Source organism: Eschrichtius robustus, chromosome X (genome assembly GCF_028021215.1).
Source record: "Eschrichtius robustus isolate mEscRob2 chromosome X, mEscRob2.pri, whole genome shotgun sequence".
Lineage (NCBI taxonomy): Eukaryota > Metazoa > Chordata > Mammalia > Artiodactyla > Eschrichtiidae > Eschrichtius > Eschrichtius robustus.
This window is the reverse complement of record NC_090845.1, coordinates 38,135,625-38,145,054: the sequence shown is the minus strand read 5'-3', so window position 1 is coordinate 38,145,054 and position 9,430 is coordinate 38,135,625. Positions and strand designations below refer to the sequence as shown.

Here is a 9,430-nt window from a genome sequence, read left to right as displayed (position 1 = left end):
GCTTTATCTGTCCCCGAGGGCTTTGCCCTGCCTTGCAATTGATTAGGGCTCCTAAAAACCACTGAAACGGTTTATCTTGCCCACTCAGCCTCAAGCCCCCTGATGGGCTGGAGTGGAGCCTGGATTGTTCTGGCAGCCAAGCCCCAGCCCAGCTTCCTCCCAGCTTCATGGCCCCCAGGACCACCTGCCTGGCCCCTCACCCCACAAAGACTCCTCATTTTGTGGCAGGAAATAGGGGCCAATGACATGACCATGAGAATGTTATTCACCACAGAAAGGGAGATCCTTCAAACCTGATGGGAGAGGAGGGAAAGGTTTTGTAAATACAAAGATTTAACTGGGAGGGGTACGGAATTAAAGTGGGCTTTAACACAAACTAGCGGGTTAATGGGGGAGCCCAGGCATGGGTAGGGGAGAGTCCCGTGGTAGCTGACTTTTCAGGTTCACACCAGGACACCTGCCACCTTTCCCAGCCGCCACGGCATGTCAGTCATTGCTCTAACTGTGGACAGAGAGGCTGTATTCGCCCTGAATCCACAGCAGAACCCTTTTGGCCTCCGAAAGCAGGTGACGCACACAAATTACCTGAATTCTTTCAGGCTGTCTTCTGCTCCAGCAGTTTGCGATAAAAGAACGTGTAAACAAGTGGCTCGTCACAAGGGTTTCTATCATGTTTAGTCTCCCCTGACAAAAGGGACACCCTTCCTTGAAAAACACCTAACAGACATAAAGGGCTTTACAGTTTACAAAGCTGTGTAGCACCCACCATCTCCTCTCATCCCAACAACTGTGTGAGCAATGGGGTGTGACTCCTATAGCAGTTAGGGTTCAGTTGCAGGAAACAGAAAACCTCTCCAGCTATTTTAAGCCAGAAGAGATATAATACAGGAAATTAGGTGCTTACAAAATCATTGGAGCAGGCGCTAGACGCCCGTAACACCACTGAGCTGGGCTGCCAAGACTGCTGCCATCTCTGCCATCATCAGGAAGGTGGGAAGGGAGGGGGTCAGCCACAGAGATGTTGATTTCAAGAGGACACTATTGTAGTTGCCATCCAAGGTCAGGAAGCCACTGCCACCACACCACCTCTCAATACTCACAAAGCCGGTAACTAATCAGACACTAGAATGTTGCCTCTCTCTCTCTGTCTCTCTCACACTGACACACACACACACACACACACACACACACATACACACACACACACAGTGTCTTCAGCAGCAACATCCAGAGTAGCAGGCAAGTAGTCTCTTCCCCACTGCTGCCTTCCTAACCTCACACAAGTGCATCTCCTTGCTGGAATCTAATTCTCATCTGCAGCCCCAGCTGCAGAGGTGTCTGGGAACTGTAGTTTTTAGCCTTCCAACCTCTGCAGAACATGAAGGCGCCATAGAAACAGGTTGGAATGGAGGCTGAGTGCCTGCCACCTCATCTCCATTTTACAGATAAGGAAACTGAGGTTCAGAGACGTTAAGGAACATGTACAAGGTCACATGGCTGGCGAACCCCGATCTCTCTGACTCCAAAACCTGCGCTCTCATCTGTTACACGGAACCAATGGCCCCATTCCATTTGGGGCTTTGGCAGTCTTGGGGGCATCTTTTGGCCCAGTGGCCCAGACTACAGCAGAAGCCACCACACATCTTCTGCATGCTCAAAGGCTGGACAGCAGGCTGTGAGTGGAACTGAGGCCCAGGGACTCAGAACCGAACCCAGGGTTCCTGACCCCACGTTGTGTAATGTGTTCCTGTCCTTACAGACACACACACACACAGACACACACAGACACACACACACACACTTCCATCAGCATCTGGAGGAAGGGAAGACAAGCTCAGGCTCTCCCTGGAGACATACAATCCTCTAGCACTCCCTGGGGACGGCTGGTCGACATTTTTCCAGGTGAGGTAAGTACAAGGCTGACCGGTATCCAACCCCCACTACTGTGTTTGAGAAATTGCCCATCGTCCTAGTTGCCTCGCACCAGAGAAGCGAAAAACGCCATACAATCATTTTCCCAGCTGCCACTGCAGTTAGCGTGGGCTCCTGACTTACGCTCAGCCAATCAGATGCCCCATCAAAGACTTGGGAGTCAGGAGCTAGTGAAGCAGAGATGCACAGAGCACAGGAGTCCGTTCTGGTGGAGGGTGGCAGTCACCATGGCAATGACATTCCATTCCTGGGATGGCAGGGACCATATCCATGTCCGGAGGTGGCAGGGTGTCCTGGACTTGGCAGTGGGATTGTCACTGGATGGGCCTGACTTTGGCCGTGGTCCTGACCGCTGTGCAGCCTCCTTTGTTTGGCCTGCTTTCCAAACCCGGTTCTCCAGCCCTCCTGGTTATTTTGTGAACTCACCAAGACCTTTTTGATAAAGTCCTTTTCTGCTTAAATAAACCAGAATTGCTTCCTGTTGCTCGGAGCCAAGAGCTCTGGCCGTTACAGCTCAGTTGCCAGATTTTGCCTGGCTTCCCTCAGCGAGATCACACAGGACACCAGCGATTCTAGATCCCTTGTGCATCGTGGCCCACTTCCTGGGAGCTCGTGTCCCAGGACGTCAGCCTGTTGGCCTTACATCAGGAGAACTGGCCTGGTTTGTCAGAGGATCCCATGTCCATCCTGGGCAGCTGCACAATGACGTTCCTGGGCTCCATCTCAAGACTCCCTCCCATCAAAGGCCTTCTCACTGACCATGACCTTTCCTTGGGCACAAGTCAGAGGCCTCCCACACACACACACCTCCCCTAGGTCTCCCATTCAGCACCCAGAGAACATTTCCTCTTCCTCCAGAGGCTTTGCTTTTTGTTAGCCTTCGTTCCACGCTGAGGCAGAAGAGCTACGGGCCCAGTTCAGACTCCACAAATGCAGGCTGGGGGCAGTGACGCTCCTGCAAGAGATAACGGCTGGACATTAAAAAGAATGAAATAGGGCTTCCCTGGTGGCGCAGTGGTTGAGAGTCTGCCTGCCAACGCAGGGGACACGGGTTCGAGCCCTGGCCCGGGAAGATCCCACATGCCGCGGAGCAACTAGGCCCGTGAGCCACAACTACTGAGCCTGCGCGTCTGGAGCCTGTGCTCCGCAACGAGAGAGGCCACGACAGTGAGAGGCCCGCACACCGCGATGAAGAGTGGCCCCCGCTTGCTGCAACTAGAGAAAGCCCTCGCACAGAAAAGAAGACCCAACACAGCCAAAAATAAATAAATAAATTAATTAATTAATTTAAGAAAAAAAAGAATGAAATAATGCCATTTGCAGCAACATGGATGGACCTAGAGATTGTCATACTGAGTGAAGTAAGTCAGACAGAGAAAGAAATATTGTATGATATCGCTTATATGGGGAATCTAAAAAAGAAATGATACAAATGAACTTATTTACAAAACAGAAACAGACTCACAGACTTAGAGAACGAACTTATGGTTGCCGGGGTGGGGAGAAGGGTGGGGTGAAGGGATAGTTAGGGAGTTTGGGATTGACATGTACACACTGCTAAATTTAAAATGGATAACCAACAGGACCTACTGTATGGCATGGGGAACTCTGCTCAGTGTTATGTAACAACGTAAATGGGAAAAGAATTTGAAAAAGAATAGATACATGGGGGACTTCCCTGGTGGTCCAATGGTTAAGAATCTGCCTTCCAATGCAGGGGACTCGGGCTTGATCCCTGGTGGGGTAACTAAGATCCCACATGCCCCAGGGCAACTAAGCCCGCACGCCACAACTACTGAGTCCGCGCTCTCTGGAGCCTGTGCGCCACAACTAGAGAAGCCTGCGTGCCACAACTAGAGAGAAGCCCGCGTGCCGCAACAAAGACCCAGCACAGCCAAAAAAAAAAAAAGAAGAATAGATACATGTATATGTATAACTGAATCACTTTGCTGTATACCTGAAGCTATCACAACATTGTTAATCAACTATACTTCAATATAAAATAAAAAGTTTAAAAAAAAAAGAGAGAGAGAGAGATAATGGCTGGAGATGACATCCCAGGTTCAAGGCCCCAGCTTTGCCGTCAGCTCATGATAGGGCATTGAACAAATGGCTTGTCCTTTTGGGGCCTTGGGGCCTTGAGAAGAGGGGAGAGTGAGAGTCCAGCCACAGGAAAGTGAGCAATGCTCCCTGCAACCACAAACTGGGAGCGGAAAGGACCACGAGAAGGGCACTCCTCACCTAGGTGCTGGGCCTTCAGGTCAGATCAGTGGGTGGAACTGACCAGGGCCTCAGTCAGTCAGAGGCAGGCAGGAGCCGGAAGGGGCTGGATTCCTGCAGTTATCTCTGTGGAGCCAACTCAAATCAGCTGAGTGTAGACAGGGGTGAGGGTAGGAGGCCTATCTCAGGAGTTGGCCCAGCCGGTGGGCAGACTGGAAGTCCTCTGGGATGACGACAATGTGCTATAAACTTGGGCTTATCTGCGTGATATTGTCTTTGTTCCCATGACCCTTGCTTTCCAAGAAAGGGTACCCCCAAAACAGAACTGAGGTCCAGAGAGGTGTGTGTACCCTGAGGCCAGCAGAGCCAGGATGCTGCTGTGGTTGGAGAGGCCACAAGTGATGGGGCCACCTCGGTCCTGGCTGGGACTCTGAAGGAAGCAGGAGTAGCTTTCTGTAGTCAACACGGAAGGGAGAAGAACAGAGGGGGCCCAGCAGAAGAAGGGTGCTTTTCTCCCCTTTGTCAGGTGAGCAGGAGAGGTTCAAGGACATCATGGAGTGCTAGGGCAGGATGGGCTGAAGACGAGATGGAAAATCACATCACCATCCGATTCTGGTGGGGGCGGCCACAAACACCAGCCTGCCATAGAGTCAGCCTCGGCCATGCTTTGAGGGAGAAGCACGGATTTTGGAGTCAGACCTGGGTTCAAATCCCAGCTATGCCATTCAACAGCCGTGGGAGCCTAGACAAGCCTTTTTTTGGTGGACTGTGACTTGGGCATCCCCAATAAGCCATGCTTCCCAGTATGTGTGCCCTCATGTTGTCCCCTCCCACACTGACTCTGGGTTTGGGCATGTGACTTTCTTTGGCCAATAAGGACATTAACAAGCATGATGTAAAGCGGAGGCTTGCTAAGTGCTTGCATGCTGAGGCTTGTCCTCTTGGAACACTCCCTCTTGGAAGTCAGCTGCCATGCTTGGGGAAGCCCAAGCTATCCTGGAGAAAACGACATGAGGAAGAGAACCGAGGCAGCCCAGCCAACAGCCAGCACCAAGACCCCAGGCATGTGAGAGGCCCTCTTCAACCTTTCAGCCAAATCTAGCTGCCAACTGACTGTATTCACATGATAGACCCCAGCTGACACCATCTGGAGCCCAAGAACCACCCAGTTAATCCACAGAATCATGAGAAATTATCATTCATTCATTATCATTCAGTGTTGTTTTAAGCCACTAAGGTTTTGGATGGTTGTCACACTGTAATAATTAACTGAAATACTGTTTAACCTTCTGAGCCTCAGCTGCCCCCTCTGTAAAATGGGGTGATAATATTCGTTGCCAAAAGTTATGAGGAGTAAATTTAACACACAATAACAATGAGCATTTATTGAGTACCTGCTGTGTTTCGGGCACTGTGATAGATGCCAAATGTACATAATTTAAAGCATATAATCTGTAGAGCATCTATCTCTGTGAAGTAAGTACTGTTAGGCCCATTTTCCAGACAAGGAGACTGAACTCAGAGGGGTTAAGTAACTTGCCCAAGGTGGCAGGTTAAGGTCAGAACTGGGGCTCTAACCCAGGTCCCTCTCATTCTAATCACTAAGACCCAGCAGGCACCCAGCTAAGCCCTCCACTGGCACCGATGAATGAACGACCTTCCAGGGGAGCACCAAACCTTCCTATGCTTCAAGAACTTTGTCTCTGTCAGGTGGTTGGAGGATGGAGACAGGGGGCATACTCACAAGGCCAGCATCAAGTCCAAGTACCCTTGAGGGCAGGTTAGCAGGGCTCCGTTTGGTGGCCAGTCCCCTGCTCTTGGCGCTGCTTCAGTGAGCCCTGGGTCACAAGGGATGGCAGAACTCAGAGCAAATCCATTCTCACTTCTAGGAAAACAGCTAATGGGGCTTAGCAGTACCACAGTCACAAGCAAAAGGCAGCTTGTTTCTCAAGAGGCAGGAGCACCTCAGCCACGAGTGCCCCGCCCCCGCCCCCAGAAGGCCTCAAGAAGCCAGAAGCCACCCCTTTTGTCCCTCTGAGAGACAGCCCCCCTCCACACACACACACACACACACACACACACTCACACACAAAATCACAGGGGAGGGGGCAGCTGTGGGGTCCTGGATCACAATGGGGTGGGAGTGGGGCATGACCAGAGAGTCCCGCTGGCCCAGGCGGCCGCTGCTGGGAGTCTCCCACTCTCCCAAGAACTGGTGAGTGACACTGAAGAGGGTGGCAGAGGGATCCTTTCTCGCCCTCCCCAAGCTGACGGCATCACTCTCCACCCCAGAGGCCCAGGAACAACCTTGTCCTGGGTTGGGTAGGGAAGCCCGCAGCTGAAAAAACCCACACCCTCCCCCCCTTTCCTTGATTCCGCCCATCTTACCCATCTTGCCTTCACGGGGTCCTTTTCACAAGTGTTCACACATGATACAATGCGTGAAAAGAGATAATCTAAAAGTATATTGCTAGAATGGTCTCAACTTTGCTTAAAATTACATATATATTTGAAAATTTATATATATATTTTCATAAATATACAAAAACGAGTAGCAAGAACCATCTGAAAATGTTGACAATGATTATCTCTAGGTGGTAAGATAACGTTTTTTCTTCTTTGTACCTTTTGTATCTTCGACTTCTCTACAAAGGGCACGATTGCTTTTAGAATCAGAAAATAAACTATACTATCTGTGCTTTTTAATGAATGTGCACGGCCTGGAAAAGTCACACCTTAAAACTCTTCCCAGGGACTTCCCTGGTGGTCCAGTGGCCAAGACTCCGCGCTCCCACTGCAGTGGTCCCGGGTTCAATCCTTGATCAGGGAACTAGATCCTACACGCCGCAACTAAAGATCCCGCCTGCGACAACTAAGACCCGGCACAGCCAAATAAATGAATAAATATTTTTTTTAAATGTTTAAAAAAAAAAAAAACTCTTCCCATCCAGCACCTTCATTATTGGTTCACACCTGGATTATTAGTAGTGTCTCCGGACACCTGAGTCTTCACCCAGGGTAGAGATGGGAAGGGAGTGGCCCCAGTGCCCAAGGCAAAAGGGGGCAGGGCCATTGAGGCCAAGCAGAAAGGGGCGGGGTCAGTGAGCCTGGAGCCTGTGCAGTCAGTACCTAGGACTGCTTCCAGCCCTCCAGTGGACTGAAGACCCGGTACCCAGGGCATTACAAGACTGGGCTGGAGAAGTTGCTGGAATGGAGGGCCGCCCCTGCCTGGCCTGGGAGGGCAGGAAGCCCTGGCCCAGGAGTAAAATTCCGAGGCCTGGCTCACGCATGCCGCCTGGTTCACACCGGACCCCATCACTTAGATTAACAGCCCTACCTTGCAGGCAGAGCATGAATTGTAGGAGGCGAGGTGGCGCATATACAGCGCTCATCGCAATTCCTAGCACACACAAGGCACTCAATAAATGCAGCTGTGATTATTAGGAATAAACACATGCCCATCAGCACCGGCTCTCCTGGGTAAGGCCAGCACCCCAGTCATCTGGTGCCAGAAAAGGGATGAGCCATCACGGTGCTCAGCCGGCAATCCCCCGTTTTGTTCCTTGCTGGGTCCTGCTAAATATGCAAGCAGAAAAATTTTTTCCACCCCCAGAGCAGTTTCTAGATGTGCTACCTTGGCCAAAGCAAGCTGCTAATTAACATGGGTGAGAAATGCCCAGATGATACCATCAAAGGCCATTAAAGTACCCCCAGCTGGTTGTGGGTGTTTGTTTTGCTTCCCATCAATTCTGCTCAGAACGATGACAGTACCCGGCCAGAGTGGGAGCCACACAGGGCAGGGTGGGTCTGGGGAAGGCAGACACAGCTGGGAGTGGTGAAGTTCCCTCACACAGAGGAACGGACTCAAGATGAGCTCCTCTATCCTCCTGTACTTTCAGCCTTGCAGTGCCCAGCTGCTCTCTCCCTGCTCTGACTTACACACTTGCTCCCAGGAAGGGGTCTTCAGTAAGTCATTTACACATTAGTATGAATTTCAGTATTCCCAGGGGCCTCTGGTTTCATCATGGAATAAAACTCTTTATTCTCTTCCCTTGAAATCCTACCATGTGGGGGGGGGGGTCCTTGGCCTTAACTGAGAAAATGGGAAGGAGTTCTAATTCTGTTTTAGCCATTCCTGGGCTCAGCCACCCACATTCCCAAGATCAGAACCTTCTCTACTCTCTGAGTTCAGCAGCGTATGTATTCACCTTTATTTCTCATTAAGGAAACCTGAGTAAAAGCATGAAAAGCTCTTCTCTATCTTTAAAAGAGAAGGATTTAGAGAGTAAAAAAAAAAAAAAGTGTTAAACTGATAAAAAGAAAAAAAAAAAAGACACAGAACTCAGAAGTCCTAAAGGAAAAGATGGGCAGATGTGACAACACAAACCTCCTCTGCAGGGCAATACAGCATCAACCAGAGGTTGCGAGCTGGTGTCCTGTTGATCCAACCCAGCCCGAACATGGCTGTCTCTTCTAGTGCTTAAAGTTTTTTGAATGAGTTGCCAGCATCTTAAAACTGGAAGTTTTCCCATAAAAGTCCATATTTCCAGCATCTCGTGAAGAATCAGAAGATCTGGCACACTGGTTCCCAGCAGAGGCATGTGCTCTCCCCAGCCTGCCATGGCCTCGGAGCCCGCTTCACTTATTCACATCGCTTGCCTCGCCTGCAGCAGATGCCTGTGATGTGCCGTAAACAAAACGAAAAAAAGCAAAAGGTACTTCAGGAAAACATGTTTGCAACACATCCAAGGAAAAGTTAATATCCATTATATATCAATAAGAACCCCAACAACGGTTCAATGGAAGAATGGGGGAAAGTATAAACAGGTAATTCATAGAGAAAGAAATTCAAGCAGCCAATAAACGTGAAACATACTCAACCTACGGGTGATTAGGAAAATGCAAATGAAAATGAGAAGATACCTTTTTGCCAAAGCCATCAAATTGGCAAACAATCAAAAAGCTTTCTAGCACTGCTGTTGGCAAGGATGTGGGGAAAGGAGAGCTCGTGCGTGTTGCTGCTGAGCGTGTAAGTTGGTGCAACCTTTGTGGAGGGTGAGTTGGCAGCTCCGATCATTAGTTTAAATACATGTACCTTTAAAGAAATGCAGGTAAATTTTTATTGAAGTAGAGCATGCAGGGAGAAAAGGATGCAAATCCTGAGTGTGTGGCTGAGACACTGAACGCACCCAGGTGACCGCTGCAAAGGGAGAAAGAGGATACTATCAGTACACAGAAGGCCCCCTGCGCCCTTTCTCAGTCAGTAAGTCTCCCCGAA

At 50.0% G+C, this 9,430-nt stretch overlaps 1 long non-coding RNA gene across 1 annotated transcript; it reads right to left on the bottom strand.

The window, feature by feature from the left end:
* Positions 1–230: 230 nt before the first annotated feature.
* LOC137756586 (uncharacterized) lies at positions 231–8,826 on the bottom strand. Its single transcript, XR_011072238.1, has 3 exons — positions 8,540–8,826; positions 5,897–5,990; positions 231–2,887 (listed from the first exon to the last, which is right to left on the bottom strand). It is a non-coding gene; the product is annotated as an uncharacterized lncRNA (long non-coding RNA).
* Between the last annotated feature and the right edge of the window lie 604 nt (positions 8,827–9,430).